Source organism: Eulemur rufifrons, chromosome 8, assembly GCF_041146395.1.
Source record: "Eulemur rufifrons isolate Redbay chromosome 8, OSU_ERuf_1, whole genome shotgun sequence".
Taxonomy (NCBI): domain Eukaryota; kingdom Metazoa; phylum Chordata; class Mammalia; order Primates; family Lemuridae; genus Eulemur; species Eulemur rufifrons.
Genome location: NC_090990.1, coordinates 56445220 through 56471828, shown reverse-complemented (window position 1 = coordinate 56471828; position 26609 = coordinate 56445220).

Sequence of the window (26609 nt, the reverse complement as noted above, 5' to 3'; positions counted from 1 at the left end):
TCAAAATATTCACTAGAGGAACTCGACAATAGATTTGAATTGGTAGAAGAATCAGCAAAGTAGACATTATGTCAATAGAGATAGTGCAATGCAAAGAACAGAGAGAAAACAAAATAAAGAAAAATAAGCAAAAACTCAGATAAATATGTGTATTATTGAAAACAGCAGCATCTATGTATAGGGAACATCAGAGAAGGGGATAGAGAGAGAGAGGAGCATAAAAAGTTATTTGAAAATATAATGGCTGAAAACTCAAATTTGATGTAAACCATGAACTACCCTTCAAGAAGTATAATAAATAGGATAAATACAAAGATAAACACAAAGAAGTATACATAAAACACATCACATTAAAAATATTGAAGATTAAATAAATTTGGAAAAAGAGTTGCCATGTGCTGGAGAACCGCAATAAGATTAACAACTAATTTTTCATCTGATAAAATGTATGCCATAAGGTAGTAAGATGATATATTCAAAATACTGAAGGAAATTGAACAAAAATCTTATTTTAAAACTATATTTTAAAAGTAAAGGCAAAGTCAATATTTTTTTCAGATGAACGAAACTGAATGAATTATTTCTAGCAAAAAAAAAAAATAGGTCAAATGGAGATTTTTCATTCTTAAAAAATAGAGAAAAAGCAATAATGAAAAATGAATAGTTCTTTAGAGACCTGTGGGACAATGTTATGTGCATCGACATATGCATGATGGGAGTACCAAAAGGAGAGGAGAAAGAAAGAAGTGAGAAATATTCTAATAAATAATGGTTGAACACTTCCTAAATTTGATGAAAAATATTAATATATGTATGCAGTTGTTCATAAAGCACAAAGAAGGATAAATACAAATTGACCCACAACCATATACATAATAGAAAAAATGTTTAAAGACCAAGAGAAAGTCTTGAGGGCAGTAACAGAAAATTGACTCATTATATGGAAGGGAACCCCAATAAGATTTATAGCTGACTTGTAATCAGAATCAATAGAGGTCTGAAGGCATTGGGATGACACAGATAAAAGAAAAAGGAAAATAGATTGTCCACCAGAAATCTTATGCTTTATGTCCAACAAAACTTTCTTTCAAAAATGAAGGCAAACTAAAGACAATCAAAGATAAACAATTACAATAACAAAAAAAAAAGATGGGAGGAGTTTATTTCTAGCAGACCCAATTTATCAGAAATGATAAGAAATGTTCCTCAGAATGAAAAAAAAAGTGATAACAGACAGTATAATCAAACCATATGAGAAATGTTCCTGAAAGTAATTACGTAATTATAGAATATAAACATATATTCTATTTTCTTTACAGATTTTAAAAACAATTGTACAAAATAATCACATTGCTGGACCCATAACATGCAGAAATGTAATATAATTGACAATATTTGCTCAAACAAGGTGACTGGGAGCAAAGCTATATTGAAGGAAGAAAATGACAGCAGATTAAAACTATAATCTATAGAAACTGAAAAGAACCAGAAATTGTAAAAGTAAAGGTTAATTTACTAAACTATATAAATATATAATTGCTTTTTTTCTTCAGCTTCTTTAAATGAGGTAATTAAAAAATTATATAAAGTAATCATCATAATGCATTGTTAGGTTTCAGATATATAAATATCCATATCTATATAAAATTACACAAAAAAGAAGAGTGAACTGATCTGTATAGGAGTAATATTTCTATGTCTTACTGGAATTAAATTATTATAAATCTGAAATAGATTCTGATAAATTGTGGTGTATTTGGGAATTCTTAGAGCAATCGCTTAGAGTCAAAGAATATTTGAAAAAATATTTAAAGAAATCAAAATTTTATACTAGAAAATATAAACTTATTACAAAAGAAAGTAAAGGGGGAATACAGAAAGAAAAAAGGCATAAAGCATAGAGAAAATATAAAGTAAAATAAAAAATATACATCTAATTATGTCATGATAACATTAAATATGAGTGGAATAACAATCCAATCAAAAGTCAGAAATTGTCAGTCATGATTTTTAAAGAAAATGTTTCAATATATGCTTTCTATAAAAACAAATTTTAGATTAAAGAATGCAATATGTTGAACACAAAATTTTAAAAAAAATCATGAAAACAAGAATAAAAAAACTGAAATAGCTATACTAATTTGCTATATTAACATTAGACAAAATAGACTTTAAAACCAAAATAAAATGCTCCTAGAGATAAAATGAGACATTTTATAGTAAAAAGGTCAATCCACAGGATGATATGACAATTAGAAACAAATATGTATCTAACTACCAAAAGAGTCCCCCAAAACACGAAATAAAACCTGACAGAAGCTAAAAGGGAGAAATTGGCCACTGAAAAATAATAGTTGGGGACAACAATATTACATTTTCAATAATGGATAGAATAACTAGGCAGGAGATCAACAAAAAATGGGAGATTTGAATAACTCTATAAATCAACTGGGCCTAACAGGCAACTATAAATAATCCACACAAAGACAGCAGAATATACTTTTATCTCAAGTACACACAGGACATATTTCAGTATAGACCACATATTTGTTCATACAACAAATTTTAATAAACACTCACAGATTGAAATCACATAAGGCATGGTTTCCTACCATGATGAAATGTAATAAATCAATAACAGAAATTTGAGAAAATCATAACTTTGTGGAAACTAAAAAAAAAAAAAAACACTCCTAAGTAAGGAATAAATCAAAGATAATTCACAAAAGGGAATTGCAAGACACTTTGAAAGGAATTTTTGAAACAGCACTAAAAACTTGGAGGATACATCAAATCACTGCTGAGAAGGAAATTTAAAGCTATAAATCCCTCCTATATTTAGAAAGGATGAATAAAGATCTTAGATAAATAACTTAACCTTCCACCTTAAGACAAAGAGGAAAAAAAGAGAGAGAAAACAATCTAAACAACAGTAAAAAAAAGTTGAATAGAAATTAATAAAATAGATAACAGCAAATATAATAGAGAAAATAATTTTTTTTAAAATGTGGTTTATTTGGAAGTGCAAAAAAATTGACATCTCTTTAGTTGAAATTACCAATAAAAAATGAGAAAAGTCTTAAGATTAATAAAATCAAACATTAAAAAGTGAACATTACTGCCAACCTTCCATAAATAAAAGAGATTATAAGATAATATTATGAACAAACGTCAACAAATTACATAATACAGGAGAAACTGCCAAATTTCTAGAAAAATGCACGCTGGAAACTGACTTAAGAAAAAATAAAAATATGAATAGACCTATAACAGAGAGATTCACTTAATGTTTTTTTTTTTAATTTCCAGAAATAAAAACACACATCCACATGGCTTCACAATGAATCCTACTAAACATTCTAAGAATTAATACTAAAGCTTCACAAACACTTTAAAAAAATAAAAGTGCAAGAAAAACTTACCAAGTCATGCTATAAGCCAGTATTAACTTTTTGCCAAAATTAAATACATGACAAGATTAGAAAACTAAAGACCAAAATTTTTTATAAATATATACACAAAAAATTTTTAAATGGAATCTGGCAACATATAACAAGGATTATACAACAAGTATAATTTATCACAGGAATGCAAAGTTGTTTTAACTTCTGAAAATAAAATCATAAACTATAGTAGGATAAAGAAAAAAAGCATACTCATCTTAATAGTTACAGGAAAAGCATTACAAAATCTAACACTCTGTCATGATAAAAACACTCAGCAAACTAGGAATAGAGTGGAACTTTTTCGCCTACTAAAGAACATCTAGGGAAATCTGCAGGTTTCATACTTAATGGATACAAGTTGAATGTTCTTCCTCTAAGATCAGGAATAAGACAAGAAAGTCTACTGCTGTCACTTCTGTTCATAATTACACCTAGGGTTCTAGCCATGGCAATTGGTCATGAAATTAAATAAAAATGATAAAATAAAAGTAAATGAAGAAGTAAAACTATTTTTGTTTGCAGGTTACCTAAACTTGTAGATTATAAAAAATCTTTAAAAATCCACTAAAAAAAGACTATTTTAGAACTAATATATGAGTATAACCATTTTGCAGGTTACAAGTTCAACATGCAAAACTCATGTGTATGGGTGATAATTATGTGTCAATGTAGGTTCATCAACTGTAACAAAAGAAAAGTACCATTCTGGCAGGAAATATTGATAATGAGGGAGGCTATGCATGTGTAGGGGGTAGAGGAAATATGGGCCATCTCTGTATTGTCTACTCACTTTTGCTGTGAACCTATAACTGCTCTAACAATAAAGTTTATTAAACGAGAAAACCTATCGAAATATAATAAAGTCAAAAAATAGAATTAAGAAAATTCCATTAACATAGCATAAAAGTAACAAAATAGTAATACATTTATCTAAAAAGAACAAAATCTGTACATAATTATTTAAAACATTGTTGAAGAAAATCAAAGAGCACCTATATAAATAGTTCTGGTTCCTTTTTTTCTTAATAGGTCTTTCTTCACTTTCTCTCTTTCCTCTTATATTTTGCTGTATGCAGCAAAGAGAAACCAGGCTGTGTCTTCTACACTTCGTTTGGAAATATCCTCAGTTAACTACTCAAGATTATGATTTGCAAGTTCCATCACTGAAGAGCACAATCAAATTTAATCAAATTCTATACTACTGTATAATAGGAATAGCTCTTCTTCCAGTTCCTAATTATATGCTCCTCATTTCTCTCTGAGACTTCTCCAGAAGCACCTTTGACATCCATATTTCTAGCAAATTTGTTCCTGTATTCTCTAAGATGATAAAAGCTTCTTTTTACAACCTTCCTCACTTCTTTCTGAGCCATCACCAGAATCACCTTTAACATCCATATTTCTATCAACAATCTCTTTAAGGCTTTTGCCGTAGAGCTCCTCAGAATTCTTCCAGTCTCTACTCATTATCCAGATACAAATCCACTTCCACATTTTAGGTGTTTGTTACAGCAGCACTTCATTTCCAATACCAACATCTGTAGTAGTTGCCTATGACTGCTTTAACAAAGTACCACAAACTGTTTAGTTTAAAACAACATAAATGTGTTCTATAACAATTCTGGAGGCAAGAAATCTGAAATAAAGGTGTTAGCACAGTCATGCTTCCTCTGAGACTATGAGTTAAATTATTTCTTGCCTCTTCTTAGCTTCTGGTGATGATAGAGAAACTTTGGAATTCCCTGATTTGCACCTGAATTACATTATTCTATCTCTCTACATCACATGGCATACTGTTTGTATGTCTCTGGCTTCACATAAGATTTTCTTTGTCTTATAAGAACTCCAATCTATTTCACTAATTGCATCTGCAATGACCGTATTTCCAAACAAAATTACATTCTTACATACTTGTGGGTAGGACTTCCATATGGCTTTTTGAGAGACAGAATTCAATCCCTAACAGACCTATTCCTTATACCATACACAAAAAATAACTCAAAACTGATTATAAACTTACATCTAAGAGTAAAAACTATAAAACATTTGGAGAAAATACAGAAGTCAATTGTGGTAACCTTGAGTTAGGCAAAGCCTATCTGGATATGACACCAAAAGCACAAGTGACAAAAGAAAAGCAGTATATAAATTGTACAACACCAAAATGAAAACAAAAGATACCATCAAGAAAGTGAAAACAGCCCACAGAGACAGAATATATTTAAAAATCATATCTTATAAGAGACTTATATCTAGACTTTATTAAAGAATAAGTACAAATCGATAATAAAACAATAAACCAATTAAAATGGTCAAAGAAAATAGACATTTCTCCAAATAAAAATATTAATCAAATATAAGCACATGAAATAATTCTCAACATCATCAGTCATCAGGCAAATGCAAGTAAAAAACACGAAAAGGTACTATTTCACACACAAGGCTTTTTTTAATAAAAAAGACAGATAAGTTTTATCAAGAATGTGTAGAAAGCTCAAATGTCATACATGCTTGTGGGAACATAAATGGTATAGCTGCTTTAGAAAATAGTCCAGAAGTTCCTCAGAAAGTTAAACATAGAATTACTCAATGACCCATAAGTTCTACTCCAAGGTATATACCCAAGGGAAATGAAAATATGGCCACACAAAAATTTTTCATAGCAACATATTTTATTACGGAAAATAGAAAGAAGACAAAGTGTCCATCAACTTCTGAATGGATTTTAAAGGTGTGGTTGATCTATATAGCAGAATATTATTCAGCCATAAAAGAAACGATATATTGATACAGACATACTACAACAAGGATAAGCCTTGAAAATAGTATAAGTGAATGAAGCCAGTTACAAAAGACTACATATTATATGATTCCATTTATATAAAATGCCCAGAATAGGCAAGTCTATAGAGACCTGAAATAGATTACTTTTTGCCTAGGATTGAGGAAGTTGGGGGAAAATGAAGAGTAACTGCTTGTAGATACTGGCTTTTTTTGGTGTGGTGATTTAAATGTTCTAAATGTTCTAAATTTAAATGTTCTAAAATTGACTGGGTGATGGTTATACAATTCTGTGGAAGTACTAAAAACCATTGAATTTTGCACTTTAAATGGGTGAACTGCATGGTATATGAATTATATCTCCATCTTGTTGTTATATAACAAACAGGAAGTTGAAATATAAAGGATTACATGTAAATACAAATTATTGAATAATATATATATCATAAAACAAATATAAGTTGTTTAAGAATATCATATATAACATTATATGTAAATATGCTCATTGTTCAAATACTTTTGAACACTTCCTATTGAGTTTTCTTATGTATTAATATAATTTTACTGAAACTTCCTAACCCTTCAAAGTAAGAAAACTAAAATTCATTTTTTTTTTAACATTCGAGGTCTGAGCTAAAGTACAATAAATAATTTGTAAGAACTTTTGAGGTTCCAAAGCGTACCTTAATTTAAAACATAAACTAAAGGTTCACTAGCCTGAACAATACAATTGATACATTAAATGATTCAAAAATATAGAAATCAACTGGATGAAGTTTAGCTGACTATTCTGTTTGTTACTGTTGGTGAGAGCCTGGGTAGATTACAAATTCAGAAAACTAAGTTCTTATTTCTCAGTTTATTAATCAGATACCTTCAGGTATGTAATATAATGTCCCATTGTCAAAGTTTCATCAAAATCTTCAGTTTATTTCTATAAATTGATCCCAAAATGCCTGCTTTTTACTTTCAAAATAATTTTAAACAATGTGAATGCTCATAATGCTGTTTGTTATGGGTTGCATGGTGTCCCCCAAAAAGATTTGTTGAAATCCTACTCAGTATCTCAGAATGAGACCTTATTTGGAAAAAGTGTCTTTCCAGATGTAGTTAATTAAGGTGAAGTTATGGTGGAGTTGGGTGAGCCCTGAATCCAACATGACTTGAGTTCTTATAAGAAGAGGAGAAAAGACAGAAACACAAGAGGAGAGTACCATCTCTCAACAGAAGATGAAATTGGAGTAAGGCTGCTCAACTCAAGGAACACCAAGGATTGCTGGCAAACCACCAGAAGCTAACAAGAGGCAAGGAAGGATTCTCCCATGCAGGTTTCAGAGGGAGCAGTCCCCTGCCAACACTTTGATTTTAGATTTCTAGCTTCCAGAACTGTAAGACAATAAATCTCTGTTGTTTTAAACCATCCAGTTTGTGATATTTTGATATGGCGGCCCAGGGAAATTAATCCGCCCTCAAACCTATTTTGTCTAAATAAGCACTTATAAATAATAACTCACATTTATGACAGGCTTACTAATTTCTATGCCCAATGCTCAGCATATTACATGCATTCTTATCTATAAAACATACAATTAAAAAATCCCAACAAACTAAACAAGCATAAAACACCTTTGAAAACATCACTTGATATTTAACCGCATTGTCAGATTGTCAATGAAGAAATTCAGGTTAAGAAATTAGCCTTGGATCAAAAATCTTTTTAGAGTAGCAAGTCAAATCCAATGTTAGCCTGATCCTAGATGTTTGTAGTTAATCACTACACAGTTTAATCTGTAATCAAATTGGTAATGCTTGGAAAGTTTTTTGATTTAGAAATGTGAATTGTAAATTTTTTCCCATTTCCACTTAATCTCCATTAAACAAAAAGCTAGCAGCAGAAATAGCCTGTGAAATAATGAAACAGTTTTCAAATTGTCTAGCAATCAATACTTTTATTGAAATAAAAATCCTTAAAGTATACAATCAATTGAAAGAGTTAAATCCAGTCTTTTTTAATTTGATGGAAAAGATTTTTTTCTCTTTTATTACACGTACTCTTTTTGTGTGTTCCAATAAAGATAAATCAATAAAGAAGTTTTCTTTTGAGGCTGCTTTCTCTAAAATAAAGCAAAGCATTTGGGAAATAGTATTCTTTCTTTCTTTCTTTATTTTTACTTCATCATGGAACTTGCAAAGGTAACTTACTGTTTAATGTCATATGGTTCTCTTTGTCTTTTTTCTTTTCACATTTTCTGAAAATAGTACAAAGAAATAACTAAAAAAAAAAAGCAGTCTACATAACTGCAGTAGTACATCTAACTTACTAATTAGTGTACTCCTCAAGTTTAGAATTATTACCACAAAATTAATGGTAGATGAAAGCCATAAAGGGAAGTAATAGAAAATTTGATTATGATTTCTTAATTTAGCATATATATCTTGTGATTTTTTTTTTAATTTCAGCTTATTATGGGGGGGTACAAAAGTTTAGGTTACATACGTTGCCCATGTACCACCTATCCCCCCAAGTGAAAGCTCCAGGCATGTCCATTCCCCAGTGATCTTTTTATAAATTTGTACTATTATTTTATGTGTTTTTCTAGTTGAACTACACAAAGACACATAGTATTCATTTACTAATGTACTAAAACTAAGATATGTCCCAAGAAAAGTAAACTGGGTGTTTTTGTCTTAATTCCTGTGTGGAATAGTTTTCTGTTTTAAAGTCTTGGAACTCATTTTGACATGTCAGAGTTTACAATATAGAGTTACTGAATCAAATATATGATACAATGTACTTTTTGGTGACTCATTTAGTTGGTGGCCACAGAGAAAAATATGGGCCGGGTGTGGTGGCTCAGCCTGTAATCCTAGCACTCTGGGAGGCCGAGGTGGGTGGATCGCTCAAGGCCAGGAGTTCGAGACCAGCCTGAGCAAGAGCGAGACCCCGTCTCTACTAAAAAAAACAGAAATAAATTATCTGGCCAACTAAAATATATATAGAAAAAATTAGCCGGGCATGGTGGCACATGCCTGTAGTCCCAGCTACTCGGGAGGCTGAGGCAGTAGGATCGCTTAAGCTCAGGAGTTTGAGGTTGCTGTGAGCTAGGCTGACGCCACGGCACTCAGCCTGGGCAACAAAGTGAGACTCTGCCTCAAAAAAAAAAAAAAAAAAAATGTTCAGGGAGAAAAGTAATTTTTACTTCATAAGTTTATAAGTTAGTCAAATTTTTCAGAGAATCTTAAATAAGTGTTACTGAGTATAAATACAGGTAATCTCCCCATTACACATGTCTATTTTATTATGTATTTTTGTATCACATCATTGTATATGCATCACATTGAGACCCATACTTTCTTCCATGCTGTGAGTGTTCATTCTACAGTTTCTAATGATGAAAATGAAACTCAAATATATACTGTCAGGATATTGTATCAGAAACTTTTCATGGGAATCATTGATTGTAAGCAAGGGGAAAAGTAATTCAAATATTTATTCATTATTTATATTTCTGGCACTATAAATTACTTTATTTTGAATTTGTCCTATGATAATTTTCTTGTTATATGCAAATGGTAATTATTTTAAAATTAATGTACCACCAAATATCTTGCAAGTTTTGACTTTAATTTAGTAATGTATTTTTATTGATTTAAAAATTATAATAATCTAATAGTGATCTTTTGTCATTGGTCTCGAGAAAAATACATACATGTATCCATAGCCACATATGTGTATATATACATCTGCACATACTCACATATGTGTGTGTATATATATATATATATATATACACTGTTTGAAATTATATACGAAAATATTTGTACACATACATGTACTCACATATATGTGTATATGTGACATATAAATATGAAATGTTTATATAAGAAAAATATATATACATGAGTGCCTATATTCATGTGTGTTTATATATTTTTCATTTGACCAAAGATAAAAATGGTGAAGTCAAGGCCTAATTGATTTGATCACTGTAAGATTATTATTTTTTCATCAATAAAAACATGTTACTAGAGCCAAACTTGCAAGATATGTGATGATATGTATACATATGCAGTATATGTAAATATATACATACATTTATATATATGTGTATGCATTGCTATCTAATGCTATAAATATTTCTATACCTGTATCTGTAACCTTTCATCTCTCTCTACATAGACAGCATAATATACTAATTAATGGCAGAGATTCTGGAACCAACTGCCTTGATTTGATTAGCTACCATACTATTTAGTTCAGTGTGATTGGCAAGACTTTTTAAATCTTTGTGCCTCAGGTTTCTCATTATAAAATGGAAATAACGATAATAACTATGTCATTGTGTTGTTATGCAAATTAAATAAGTCAATTTTTTTAAAGCATGTGGAACAGTGACTTTCACAATAAAAGTAATATATCTGTAAAAATGATGTTGGGCTTATTTTGGGGAGAATGGAGATTATTTCAATATTGAATCTTTCAATCCATGGATTTGTTGTATTTTACTCAAATCTCTTCTTTCTCTCAAAAATGTTATATAGTTTTCTTTGTAGAGAGAGTGGCTTTTTTTTAATCCCTAAATATTTGCTGTTTTGAATGTTACTGCAAATGAATATTTTAAACTTCATTTACTTTTCATTTGTTCCTGCTGTATAGATATATAAGTTTTATGTTGACCTTAAATAAAACACTTCTGCTAAGTTGATTTATTAATTCTAATAGTATGTAGAATGCTTTATTGGATTTTCAATGTACTAAATCATAAGGTCTGCAAGTAATTTCATTTTAGTTTCTTTCCAATAATTGTTTTATTCTACTATTACAGGTATGCTGATGAGTAATTCTTTCCAATTTCTTTTTCCAAAAATGTCTTTATTTCATTCTCATTTCATAATAATAGCTTAGCTGGACAAACACTTCTATCATTGGAAGTTGTTTTCTTTCAGCATTTTAAAGATATCTGTCTATTATCTTCTGGTTTTTATTACTTCTTTTGAGGAAAATAGTTGTCAGTCTTGTTTTTCTTTTAAACATAACTTTTATTTTGGTTTCAAGATTTGTCTTTAATTGTTAACTTTTTAAAATACATTGTGCCTAATTACTTTTAAAATTGATCCTATTTGTCTTTTATATACTGTTTTTCTGTTTTGTTTTTTTTTTTTTACTCAGTTATTTGATACCTTTCACCAATTTTAGAAAATTTTATTAGTAAATGCAGCTTTGGTCCACTCTCTTTTCTGTATTTTCTATCCTTCTGACTGTTGGAGACTTATTTAGGATATTTCTTCTTTCCTAATTCCCATTTTTACCAATCCTCTTAACATTCATGTCTCAGCTACTAAATTCTGCCATTGAGTCTTTAATTTTAATTGTGTTTTTGTTTTTAAAATTTCTATTTAAAAGTTTCCAGGTCCCTGAAATTTTCTTCTAAAATGTGCACTTTTCTATTATTGTATATACAAAGTGTAGGCATCTTAAACTTTGTGTCTCATACCTTCATTATCTGGATTTATTGTAAATTTCATTCTATTTTTATTGCTTTCTCTTGGTTGTTCACATTGTTATGTGCATATGTCTATTTTTATTTGATTGCTTGATATTTTACCTGAAAAAGTATAGAAACTTTTGTGGCTCTGGATGATGTTACATTCCCCCTTAATTGGTTAATATTTTTTCTGGCTGGTAACTGGATACAAGCAATCCCAAATCCCTAAAATCCATCTGGAATTGCAATGTTTTAAAGCTGTGCTCTAGGCCTTGTTTGGTTTACTCTTCTTGAATGTAGTGTTTAGTGCTCTAATCCATGTCATGGAGTGTTTACTAGGGAACTTATTTTACAAGACACAAAATCCAATATTTCTCTCTGTCCTCATGGGTCCATGAGAACCTATGTCTATTTCTCAGCCTTTCAACTATTGCAAATAAATAATGAAAAATTCCTTGAAGGTGAAAAGATGCCAAGGTCATTTAGGGTTTCTGTCCATTCTTGAAAGTTAGCACTGCCATTTCTTACTACCTTGAGAAGTTTTCAATGTTTTCAGACAGATTTTATTAATATTTTGGTGAAATTTTCTAGTTAATTTTTAGCAGGATAGTTGGTTTTAACCACCTACCACACACATCAATTGATGTAAATTCTCTATTTAGATAAGGACATTTTTGTTATAAATCCTCAATTTTGTGACATTCTTAGGAATTTCCAAGATGTTAAATATTATACAAATTTAAATTTAGAACTCTAAATCAATCTCTCTTTTTCTCTCTCTCTCATCCTCCCATACATACCAACTTATATTTTATAATTTTTAACATTTTAAAATATAGATGATGCTACAACAAACCACCAATATGTAAAACATTACATTTAATGAGCATTTATATTTGCCAAATTTATTTTCTCAATTTAAAACATAAATATTTAAAATGTGAGTGAAGTCCTTCCTCATAGTTCCACCCAACTCCAAGATCATTGTTAACCTATAGTTTTTATATGTAAATTCTAGAGAAATTTTTATTCTTGAATATTATATGTAAGAATCAATACAGAGTATACAGAATAGTATTTGTTTTGTGTTTTTAAATTTACATGTTCTTAAACTCAATAAGCTTGATTTTTTTTTTACTTTATATTTTACAGATTCATTCATGTTGGTATCTATATAATTATTCTAATCATTTAAAACTTTTATTGTGTTGTATTAAAAACATATGATAATTTATTTATTCTTATCAATCAACATAGATTTCTTTAAGGTTTTCACTATTGTCTCTTCTCCCTTGTTCATTTGTTTCTTTCTTTATTTATTTATCACTTATTCATATCAGTATGAACTCATGGATATTTACCTTATACTTTGCCTTATAATTCAATACCACCTTATTTTTTGTTGTTCAAAGTATTCTAGCTTTGGCCACTGGGAACTCTTTCAATTGTCTCCTGTGTCCCTTTGATATACCCCTATCCTTGTAGGTATTTTAGCATATCCTTCTTTTATGACACCATAAGAACCTCCAGGATCACTTAGTATCCTTCCTGTCACAGGCCTAGAAGTAGATATTTCTTCAGTGAGTCCTTATTATTTTTATTATAAAGATCTGGGCACTAGGCTTGTTCATGGCTACAAAACAGGTATTGTTTTGAGGTCCACTAAGAACAAGGAAATATATTTATGTATAATAATAAGTGTATACACATACATCTATAAATATTTCCATATGTATCTATCCTATATATTTCAAAATAAAATTAGTTTGTACTGATGTTTTCAATTCTATTATCTTGCACAAAGTTCATTCAAGATTTCTCCTCTTGCTTTTCTGCACTCTCTCACTACAATGGTGAGGAACGAGGCTTCTGCAACCTACTATTTTTTTTATTCTAGCACATATGTATTGTGGTTTTAGAATTGTTATCACAGGAAATAACTTCATCAGCTAGAGTACAATGCTTATGTGCATTTTTCCCCCTTTAGTCCTATACTGTCCAGTGATTTCAAAGATTATTTAGGTAAGCATGTTTTCCTCTCACTTCCTTCACTGAGATTATTTCAGATGAGATTGGGCATGTTCAGGGTAGTATGGCCATAGACAAGGTTATTTCATACATTGGTAATACAGTAATTTTTTTTTATCATACTCTGTATTCTATCTTAGGATACCTTGATATCCTAACTTTTTTATTTTTTATAAATTAAGGTTCATTCTTTATGCTGTAAAGTTCTATGAGTTTTTACAAATGAATGGTGTCATGTACCCACATCACACAAAACACTCTCCCTAATACTCCTCTATGTTTTACATATCCAATACTCTCCCCACCACCACTAATACCAGGGAACTTATCTCTTTACTTTGTCTACAGTTTTCCCTTTTTCAAAAATCTCATCTAAATATTACTAGAACCATACACTATGTAATGTTTTCAAACTTGCTTTGTTTACTTAGCCACATGTGTGTAAGATTCATCACATAAATTTTTGACATGGATCATTCCTTTTAGTATCTAAATAGTATTCCATCATATTGGGTATACCACTGTTTGTTTATTCATTCTTCTATTTAAAGGACAACTTAACTGCTTCTAGGTTTTTTTGATTATGAATAAAGTTGCTTTAAACATGTACATACTGTTTTTTGTATGGATGTGTTTTCATATCAGTTGGGCAAATATATATGTAGGAGAGTAATTGGTAAATAAGACTATTTTAGCTTTGAAAGACACTGTCAAACTATCTTCCAAAGTGGCTATACAATTTTACATTTCTACTAGCAGTAATTGAGAGTTTCTTTGCTCCATATCCTTGCCAAAAATTGTCATTGTCAGGTTTTTGTTTTTATTTTAGGAATCATATATGTCATGTAGAGGTATAACATTTCTGTGTTAATTTATATTTTCTTAATCACAAATAATGCTGACTTTCTCTTTATATGTTGCCATCTGGACATCAAAGGTGAGGTGTCTTTTCAGATCCTTTTGACAATTTTATTGAGTTGATTATTTTCTTATTGTTGAGTTTTATGTGTTCTCTGTATATTTGTCTAAAGGTCATTTATCAGATATAGGTTGTGCCCTCAATCTGTGGCTTGGCTATTGATTCTATTAATGATATCATTACAGAGCAGACGCTTTTTAGTAAAGTTAACATTAAAATTTTTCTTTCATTGATTGTGCTTTGAGTTTATATGAAGACTTATCACCAAATCCAAGGTTACATAGATTTTCTTTTATATTTTCTTCTAGAAGTTTAGAGTTTTGTATTTTACATTGTTATCTATGGTCCATTTTGAGTTAATTTTTGTCTAAGGTATAAATTGTATGTCTAGATTCTTTTTTCTATAGATATTGAAGTTTTCTAGGACTATATATTAAAAAGACTATCCTTTGTCTTCATCAAAAGTAACTTGAAAAATAAAAAAAAAAGTCACCTGACAATATTTGTATGGGTCTAATTCTGTGCTCTATGTTCTATTCCAGTTCCCTATAGGTCTATTTTTTCACCAATACCATGAAGCTATCTTGACTGTTTTATCTTTATAGTAAATCTTGAAATTGGGTAATGTGAATGTCCTTCAACTTTATTTTTCCCTTTAAATATTGTGTTGGCTATTTGAGGTCCTTTACCTTTCTATATACATTTCGAAATCAGTTTGTCAGTATCTACAATACAGCTTGCTTAGATTTTGGTGGTGACTGGATTCAACTGATAGATCAATTTAGGAAGAAATAAAATTTTAACAATTTTAGCAATATTGAATCTCCCTATCCTTGAATGTGGACTATCTCTGCATTTTGGCATTAAGCCAGACCCTCTCCTTCTCCTGAGGGGATAGAGTAGAGGAAAGAAAAATGTAGAGGTCATACCAGGTCAGATCATAAGATTGAGTTAAATAAAGGAGACATGTACCCGCATGATGCCTTCTGCCCCAGCTACCTCCCTGAGTGGGTACAAACCACTTGTGGTAGAGTCTGCAGGTCCCGGGCGGGACTTGAGCATAATGAGAGCAGGTAGTAGGAGAGTTGGGAATAGGACAGGGGCCACGTTGGGGGTTAGGCTGAGTAAGGTCTGGTAAAGGAGACTTGTACAGGGGAGGGCCGAGATCAGAAGGGCCAGGAGTATAGAAGAAAGATTTGAGCCAGATTATAGCCCATATAGAATGAGGGTCAAGAGTCAAGGGCAAAAAAAAGCTTGGACATGGGGAATTTGGGACCATTTGCCATTGCAGTGACAGAAATTGCTGAGATCTTGTAATATGCTAAAATCAAAGGTCTGACTGTCGGACCACTGTGAGCTATTGTCAAGCTTACATTGTGGCCAAACCATATTATAGTAAAAGAAAAGTTGCTTTGGCCAGATTTTATCAGTGAGACCTAGTGTTTTGAGGCTTTGGAGAAGGCACTGCAAAGGGGTAGTTTTAGGAAGAGTAGACTGAGAGTTTCCCATATTCCTGGAAAGAGTAGGGATCACACAAGGCTGATTCTACTCAATTCTAGGCATTCCTAGAATGAGGGAATGGCACGGGAGTGACGAGCAAGCAATAAGCAACAAGTTGGAACAGGCATCCCTGTGTCCAACGGGGGCCGGCCCCAGGGATCGAGGGTCCTCTGGCTTACCAGTAGGACTTTCAAGTCAAGATGAGTCAAGACATGAGAGTGTGAGAGATCAAGAAATGAGAACAAGAGAGATCAGAGTAATCTGAAAACGAGCTTGTGAACTCCCCACTCACCAGACACAGTATATCTCATGGTGTGGATTTTGGAGGTTAGCAAGGAAGATCCAAGTCCTGGTCCAGTGGCTGCCTCTTGCTTGATTCAGGAGGGTGCAGATGGACAATACCTTACTCGGCCAACCTTGAACACTCTGCCTACACTCCAAGATCAGAGACAAGTTAGAGAGAGACCCCTGCACAGTTTGGGACTTCTCCAGGCCACCTCGTCAGAGACCAGGGAGGTTAGTAGTTCAAAGAGACTCTTGATCAACCAAGGAGACTGGTCTCTCTCAGTTTAGTCAAAGATCTGTGAACACCTTACCCATGACCCAGTAACACAGAGAAAGGCAGGATTTGGGAGTAAGCCCAGGATGAGCTGCTGCTGCCTACTGTTTCCTGAGTTGTAAGTCTCATCTGCTAGAGTCCCAGAGGTCGTATCCACTCCGTGTTCCCTTTCGGGTTTCAGCACCAAATATCAGGTCCTGAGCTGAGAGGGAGACATACAAAGTCTCTGGTGTGGCAAAATGCTGTTTATTTCAACATCTGGGTGCAGATGGGTGGAGGCTGAAAAGAGGGTCCATGCCAGGAAGGGGAGAGCCTTGGGTTTTATAGAGGGTTTTTCCAGGGAGAGTAGAGCAACTGGGCCAGAATAGCTACTGTAATAAATTCTTTTCAAACAACTATTTCAAACAAATCCTGGGACCCCTGATAAGCATTGTCCTTACCAGGAGGGATAAGGAATGCAAGTTCCCTTCTTGCATTCCATTCCTTTATCTCCCTACAGGTCTGGCAAAGGCTACATGCCTAATAGTTCTCTAATGTTTTCACAGCTTAAAAAACAGTTTTTGACTTATTAATAACAAAATATTTGTTGAATAACTAAATATTCATAAAAGCTATATATATTTTGAATGACTGAATATGAGCAAGGTCCTATTTCTAAGTTCCTAGTCTTTTGATATAACGTTGCTATGGTTTATTTATCTTTGTCTATGCTGACACCAAATTTTTTACTACACTGGTTTTATGTTATCTTGCTATTTTTTAAGATAACTCTTCTACATAAATCTTAGAATCCGCATAAGATTTGGGAGGAAATTGAGAATTTTTCAAATACTTTAGAAAACACCTAAATTCTTATAATATCCAAACTTTTCTATAAAGGCATAGCTCTGATTTTATTTGGATGTTTAATAATGTCTTTGTTTTGTTAATAGTAAAATTGCAGACAATAGAAAACATCCAACTATTTCAAACAGAACATGATTTAATTGCTAACAAATGGTGGGAAAAATTGGAGGAGCAATGTTTAGGCTAGATCTCCAGGAATGACTTCTTGGACAAAAATCACATAACGTAGCTGCCAATGAACTTCTACCCTTGCCATAATCAGAAACTTGGCACAGAGGATGTTAACAGTCCCAGCCACTGGCTTTATGATTGCCACACATCAGCCATTTTGCCTGGATCAGGGAGGTGTCACCACAAATGTTGGCTTCAGGAAAACATCAGTTTCACTATGATCCAGAAATCAGAAAGCTCCTTTTTCCAGAATTATTGGCTCCAGAGCCACACTGGGTCTGATAGAAATGCAACAGCAAAAATAAATATCTTGCATACTCCCAAAATCCTAATGAAACATGGTTCCAAATTCAACCCCAAGTTCAAGTGAGTACAACTCTCAAATCCAAGTTCAGTTTATTGATAGAGCTTTAATCTCTTCTGGGATCTAAACTACAAAGGAATTTGAGAAATGTTGTTTTTAGTTTTTTTACTGATGCAATATATTAACACACACTTAGAAGGAAGTTAAAAAGTGGCAATGGATCTAAATAATCTTTCTGCCATACTATCAAAGACATTTGTAGTTATATTTATAGATGTGTTGTCTTTTGTTAGATTTTCTTCTGACTTTTTACTGTTTTTGTTTCTATTTTAAAATTGAACACAATTAAAATAATATTTTCTAGTTGATTAAAATTTGTTATTTTACAAGAAGTTATTCTTTTCTGATATCTTGCTTTAGCTGATATTTTAAAATTTTATAATTATTTAATATCCTAAAAATTGCAGAGTTTACTTGTTCCAACTAAGTTACACTTAAATATTTATGTAGATAACATTTCATCTACAAATAATGGCATTTAATTTTTTTTATCCAATTTATTGTTTAATTATAGATTTATTTGCTTGTGGACCTTTTTGCACTGGTTTTGTATGTAAGGCCTAAAATTAAGAATCCATATTCTGTATTGCTTCTGGTACATCCGGTAAAATCAAGAGTGACAAAAATAGACTAATTGCAAGTTCTCCCCACTGTACCAACATGAATAAGCTTCCCTAGCCAAACTATCCTCATCAAAGAGAATAGGAATAGTTCTTGCTTATCTCTGAATAGTGGTTCAATTTCCTGCTAGCCTGAGAAATTATTCAAATAACATAATCTCATTCTCTTCTAGGAAGCAGAGAGCATACTGCATCACCTTTTTGATACTAAAAAGCTTGCCTCTCACACTTTGTGGTTGTCTGTTTCTGAGTGAAACAACCATATGTCCATCTCTGGTGTGCAATATATTCCTCTCCCAGGCTCTGAGTATATGTGACTAATAAACTTCTTTCAATCTCCATCTATATAGTGTCAGATGTTGCATACTTAAGCCATCCCTTAACAATGGGACAGAAATACTTCTCTTAATAATACAGTAAATAGGAGATAATTAAAACATGTTTTGACCTCTGATCCAACTTGAAAAATAGGGCTAATATAGTTCTCTGATAAAATCAACTCCTCATTTGGAGAAATCCCTTTTTCTAATCTTATTAATTTTTTTTTATTACTCATAATTTATTTGGGAACACATTTTATTCCCTTTATTAACTTGGATGTATATTTATTTAATTTTCAAAATTTCTTATTTTCTAATATAATAACTGAAATTAAATTTCATTAGATTCCATAAATTTGATATTTAGTGATTTCATTATTATTTAATTCTCTGAATATATAAATTTCCATTTTGGTAACGTCTTTGACTCATGAGTTATATAGAAATGTGTGGTTTTATACCTCCTTTTACCTTTGAATCCATTTTAAATTCTACTATGAACAGAGAGAATATTGTATTTATAATACTGAACCTTTGAAATTTTTTGAGCCTTCTTTTAAAGCTTTGCAATTTTTTAAATTTTGGAATTTTTTAATGTAAGCATTGAAAACATATTTTCTCAAATTATTGTCAGCAGATTCTATACTTGCCCATTAAATCATGTGTTACTATTTTGTTAAAATGTTCTATACACTTGATAATTTTGTTCTAATTACTGATCAATACTTCAGACAGATATGTTCAATTCTCTTAATATCATGGATAATTTTTTTCTTATAATTCTAGTCATTTTTTTCTGTTTCATATTTTTCTTTTTTGTCTCATTTTTTAAAAATTTTTAATTATTATGGGGACATGTTAGTTGTATCTTTAAATGGTACATGTAATGTTTTGAAACAAGTTTATAGCATGAATTAATAACATCAGGATAACTAGCATATCCATCACCTCAGGCATTTATCATGTCTTTGTGTTAGGAACATTTCAATTCCATGTGTTTAGTTATTTTAAAATATACCCTAACCTATCATTGATTATAGTCACTTTGAAGTTCTATCAAATATTGTTCATTCTAACTATCTAACTACATATGCACCCATTAACCACTCTTGTTGCTCTATAAAGATGTCTCTTATAGAGACATATAAGATTTCAGGAGTTTTGCAGGGCTTTGATCTGAAGGAATATGTGAACTTGTTAGTTCACATATCAAAAGCTGCCTCGCCTCAGGAGTGCATCTCACCAGTCAGTAGCAGTTTTCCACAGCGACACTGTGCTTCAGACCTGTAGGCTTGCGCCTGAGCTTCTGTACGACAAAGCTCTGTATGGGGCCACGGGATGAGAGCTGATCAAACAGTGCCCGCCCATCAGAAACCTGTGGCTAAAATCAATTCGCCTAATGGACAGTTCCTGCTTTACTCCTGAATACCTGTCTCAATCAACAAAAAACTAGATAAAGAAATACAGAGCCACTATATTTCTGTTTAACCTTTTTGCTAAGTGATAATTTTATCTTAGGACTTAGAAGTTTGTCTTAGAAAGATTTTGTAACCATTTGCTCACATAGATAAAGTTAATTAAGGGATCTCTAGAAGCTTTTTGGGAGACTTTTAACCTAAAATGAACTACCTGTTATTATGTAAATCTGTTACCCCTGGCAATGGATCACTTTACCAATAAATACTGATACGGGACTTCACTCATGGCCTCACAGCTCACAGGAATGCTGGAGGTCCCCCAACGTCCCCAACCTCATAAAACTATACTTTATAAAACTGTACTTTTGTCTGTGTGTATTCTTTTATTTCTGTATTCTATTATTTTATATTTTCTAATATTTCCTTATCCCTTGTGATGATCACTGCCAAAGGGACCCGACTTTTCCTGCGAGTGTAGCTAACTCCTCGCACACTCTCACTTTATTCCCTGCTCTCTACTATCCTTCCCAGCCTCTGGTAAACATCATTCTACTCTCCATTTCCACTTCCGTCCATGTTGGTACAAATGGGAAGATTTCATTATTTTTTGTGGTTGCATAATCTTCCATTGTGTGTATATGCTACATTTTCTGTATCCATTCCTTGAAGAACATTTAGGTCTATTCCAAAACTTGGCTATTGTGAATAGTGTTGCAATAAACATGTGAGTATAGATCTCTTTGGTATATTTAATTCCTCCTCTTTTGGATATATACCCACCAGTGAGATTCCTGGGTCACATGGTAGTTCTATTTTTAGTTTTTTGAGGAACCTGCATATTGTTTTCCATAGTGGTTGCACTAATTTACATTCCAAACAACAGTGTATAAGAGTTTCCCTTTCTCCACATCCTCATTAGCATTTGTTATTACCTGTCTTTTCAATGAAAGCCATTTTATCTGGGGTGAGATGATATCTAATTGTAGTTTTGATCTGGATCTCTGTGATGACCAATGATGTTGAGTATTTTTTCATATACCCATTGGCCATTTGTATGTATGTCTTCTTTTAAGAAATGTCAGTTCAGATCCTTTTCCCATTTTTTAATCAGATTATTTGATTTTCAGATTGAGTTATTATAGCTCTTTATATATTCTAGCTATTAATTTCTTGTCAAATGGGTAGTTTACAAATATTTTCTCCCATTATATGGGTTATCATTTCACTTTTTTGATTGTTTCCTTGGCAGTGCAGAAGTTTTTTAACTTGATGTTATCCCATTTGTCCAAATTTGCTTTGGTGGCCTGAGCTTTTGGTGTACAATTGAAGAAATCTTTGCCCAGACCAATGTCATGAAGCTTATCCATAATGTTTTCTATTAGTAGTTTCATAGTTTCAGATCTTACATTTAAATCCTCAATCAGTTTTGTTTCAATTTTTATTTATGGCAGGAGATAAAGCATAGTTTCATTTTCTGCATATGGATATCCAGTCTTCACAGCACCATTTACTGAAAAGAACTGTCTTTTCCCCAGTGTATGTTCTTGGCAGCTTTGTCAAAGATAAGTTTACTATAGCTGTGTGAATTTATTTTTAGATTCTCTATTTTGGGTTTCATTGATCTATGTGTCTGTTTTTATGGCAGTACCATGCTGTTTTGGTTACTATAACTCTATAGTATAGTTTGAAGTCAAGTAATGTGATTTCCCCCAGTTTTGTTCTTTTGATCAGGATAGCTTTGATTATTCTGGGTCTTTTGTGGTTCCATATAAATTTTAGGATTATTTTATCTATTTCTATTAAGAATGACATTGCCATTTTGATAAAGATTGCATTGAATCTATAGATTGCTTTGTATAATATAAAGACTTTAACAATATTGATTATCCCAAAGCATGAGCGTGTAATATCTTTCCATTTTTCCAATTGTCCTCTTCAATTTCTTTCATCAGTGCTTTATAGTACTCATGGTAGAGTTATTTCACTTCTTTGGTTACGTGTATTCCTAGGTATTTTATTTTATAGCTAGCTACTGTAAATGAGATTTTCCAATTGTAAATGAGATCCTTTCCAATTCAGATGCCTTAATTTCGTTCTCTTTTCTGATGACTCTAGATAAAACTTCTAGTACTATATTGAATAGCAGTGGTGAACGTAGGCATCCTTATATTGTTTTACATATTAGAGGGAAGGCTTTCAGTATTTCCCCATTCAGTTTGAAACCAGCTAAGCATCTAAAATATATGGCTTTTTATTGTGTTGAGTGAAGTTCCTTCTATACTCAGTTTTTTTAGAGTTTATGCCAAGAAAGGATATTGAATTTTATTAAATGCTTCTTCAACATCAGTTGAAAGGATCATGTTGTTTTTGTGGGTTTTTTTTTTTTTGATATAACATATCATATTTATTGATTTGTGTACATTGAACTACCCTTGTCTCACTGTAAGGATGAACCTGATTAATAATCTTTTTAATATGCTCTTAAATTTTGTATGCCAGATTTTGTTGAGGATTTTTGCATCTATGTCATCAGAGATATTGGCCTATAGTTTTTATTGGTGTTATCATTGTATCTTTTCTGTTATTTTTTCCTACAAGGCTATAGTAATCAAAACAGCATAGTGCTTGCACAAGAACAGAGACATAGATGTATAGATCAGAATAGAGAACCAAGATATAAAATGATCCTCATACTGCCATCTTATATTTGACAAAGCAGACAAAAAACATACACTGGGGAAAAGGATCCCTATTGAACAAGTGGTGCTAGGAAAATTGAATAGCCACATGTAGAAGACTAACAGACTTAAACCAAAGGTATGAAAGAATTCTAGAAGAAAATATTGGAAAAACTTTTACAGATATTGGGCTTGGCAAAGAAGTTATGAAGAAGACCCTCAAAGAAATTGCAGCACCAAGAAAAATACATTAACAGGATCTGATCAAATTAAAATTCTCCTGACAGACAAGGAAACAATCATTAGAGTGAATAGACAATCTACAGATTTGGAGAAAATATTTGCATGCTATATATCCAATAAAGGGCTGATAACTAGAATCTATAAAGAACTCGAGCAAATCAACATGAACAAATCAAACCACCATATTAAAATGTGGGCAAAAGACATGAACAGAAACTTTTAAAAAGAAGACAGACTAACGGCCAAGAAACACAGGAGAAAATGCTCAATGTCTCTAATCACCATGGAAATGTAAATAAAAACCACAATTAGATATCACTTATCTTCAGTGAGAATGGCCTTTATCAAAAAGCCCCAAAACAATAAATGTTGGTGTGGATGCAGAGAGATAGGAAAACTCATACACTGCTGGTGGGACTTCAAACTGGTACAACCTCTGTGGAAAGTAAAATGGAGATACCTCAAAGAGATACAAATAGAACTACCATTTGATCCAGCAATTCCATTACTGGACATCTACCCAAATGAACAAAAGATATTCTGTAAAAAAGACAACTGCACTAGAATGTTTATAGCAGCACAATTCAATACCAATCAAGCTAAGAGTCAAATTGAATACTAAATAACATTCACAATAGCTACAAAGAAAATAAAATACCTAGGAATGTACTTAACCAAGGAGATGAAAGATCTCTACAAGGAGAACTACAAAACGTAGAGGAAAGAAATTACAGATGATGCAAAAAATGGAAAACTTATCATGCTCATGGATAGATAGAATCAAGATGGTTAAAATGTCCATAGTACCCAAAGCAATTTACAGATTCAATGCAATCTGCATCAAAATACCAATAGCATATTTCACAGATCTAGAAAAAATTATTTTATGTTTTATTTGGAACCAGAAAAGAGCTTGAATAGCCAAAGCAATCTTAAGAATTTTTATAATTTAAATAAATGGAAATGGAGAATGTTGCTCACCCAATTTTAATTTCAGTTTTTATAAAAACAAACTCTAAAAAAGGTATTGGGTGCAGGTCTTGGGAGTTTGATGCCAGGAAGAACAAATGAGGCAGTGGTAAATGTAAAAGAGGGATTGGGAAAAACCAATAAAATGTACATTAATGATTGGGTTATTCTGCCTTGTATTGCCTAAGAATTTTCCCACTAGAAGATAGTTAGTTAGGGATATTCACCTCTTGTCCTTCAGGATTCAAGAGTTATTTTAGAGTCATTAATTCTATTTCCCCTCTGTTTTACTCAAGCAAGCTGCACTATTTCTGGAAAAATTTGTAGGCAGAGAGGTAGTGGAAAATTATAAGCATGAAAGCTACAATGGCTGTAGGTAAATTCAGAAGTGGAAACCAATCTCATCTTCCCCATTTTGTGTAAATCCTGAGTTTCAACATGTGGATGAAGTGAAAAATAAGAATATATGTCAAACACAAATCAATTACTACAGCTTTCAAAATTGAATTAAGAGTCAGTCAAAATTGCTACAGATAAACTCTCTTGGATCACTGTTTTCAGTCAACATCATATCAATTTGTGATAGTTTTTTCAATATTATTAAGCATTTTACAAATATTACTTGGTTAAACTTAATGGTTATGTTGTAGTCCCTAAGTAAACTATTTCAGGGTACAATATTTAAATGTGTGTTATAAAGAAGCACAAGTTACTATAGATTGGTGAGTGAAACTTCTGATTAACTTTGAAGAACCCCTACATCAGTTTGCTCTTGACAAGATTTTGTTTAGTCTGTGTCAGTAAAAAGTATATTGACTTTAACAATGTAATGTAGTTTAGCAGAAATCACTCAGCAGTTTCTCAAGAGTCTGATATATCTTTCAGACTTTAAACTAGATGCACAACTTACAAATTGCAGAGGGTTGTGTCGGAGGCTAAGGGGGATTTTTTTTTCTCTTCTGTGAGGTTAAAAAAGGTCAAATTAGAAAAAATTTAAGTCAGTTTCTAACTCTCTGACCCCATGTCCAGGAATGGATATTGAGAAAATAACAACTTCCTCAGTTTCTGCAAAGGGCTATTTTCTTTTTTTTTTCTTACATTGTGGTATTATTCTCGTGAAATTTAAAGAGAGAGGCTGAATCTGAAGTAAATCTCCAATGGCACCAAGCACTGTGCTTAGTAGATATTGCTTAAATAAATGAAAGGAGATACCTTAACAACTGGATTGTTTCTTGATGCCTGGCTTCCATAAAATAAATAGTTTTAAAGGGTACTTTGTCCCAGGTTTATTTGTATTTCACTAGTATAGCGATAAGAGTTACTAGTTGACTAGTTAAGATTCCAAGAGTCCCACCATGTTATGTTAACAAGAACATATGAAAAATTTTGTTTTTAGAGAGATAAAAAATGAAATTTGATTAAATTAACAATGAAATAATAACTTTTAGCATCATTTTAGTAAATCAGTACTTCGTTTTGTTGTTGATTGCATAAAAAAGATTCACACAGTAGGATATAATTTTGAAAGTGTTGAAATTTGCATTCATTAGAGTTGCAGTGGCTAATCAAGAAATTTCTAATTAAATACCACTTCAGCTGCATTTTCATCAACTATGATAACTGTCTACATAGTTAATGATAAAATTTCAGACTGCACCAAACTATTCTTGTTCTGCTCTGGTCTGAATATTTCTCTTATAATTTTGTTATCTATTTTTGAAGGTAGGATCTGTGACTTTTATAGTTTTGAATAATTAGTATATATTCCTATATAAACAAGAAACCACAGAAATTGCATTTTTCGTTTAAAAGCAATTTCTGTTATAAATTTCTCATATTGACAAACATAGGTTGTGTTTATTAAAATGAATATTAAAGGTCATATACCCAAACTTTTCATTTTCCATTAAGAAATTTGAAACTTGAAGTGGCAAAATTATTTTTCAGAAAAGGAGAGCTGAACTAAAACCTAGACTCCCTCAATATCATTCACTTATCAGTTCATAATGTAGTGAATTTCAGTTGTAGTTATTAGTCAATACATAATTTTGATCTACTTTCTCCTAGGTACCAAAGTAGAGACCAGTAAATTGTATTTAAAGAGAAATTACAGTGACTTTTTATAAAGAAGTGGTAAGGTGACAAGGAGACTATCTGCCTTATTTTACTCAGTATTTAATCCATTCATGCCCTGAATTTTAGCCCACTTGCATTAGAAGGATTTTTTGTTAATTAGAAATCTTAATTTCTTGTGCCTATGT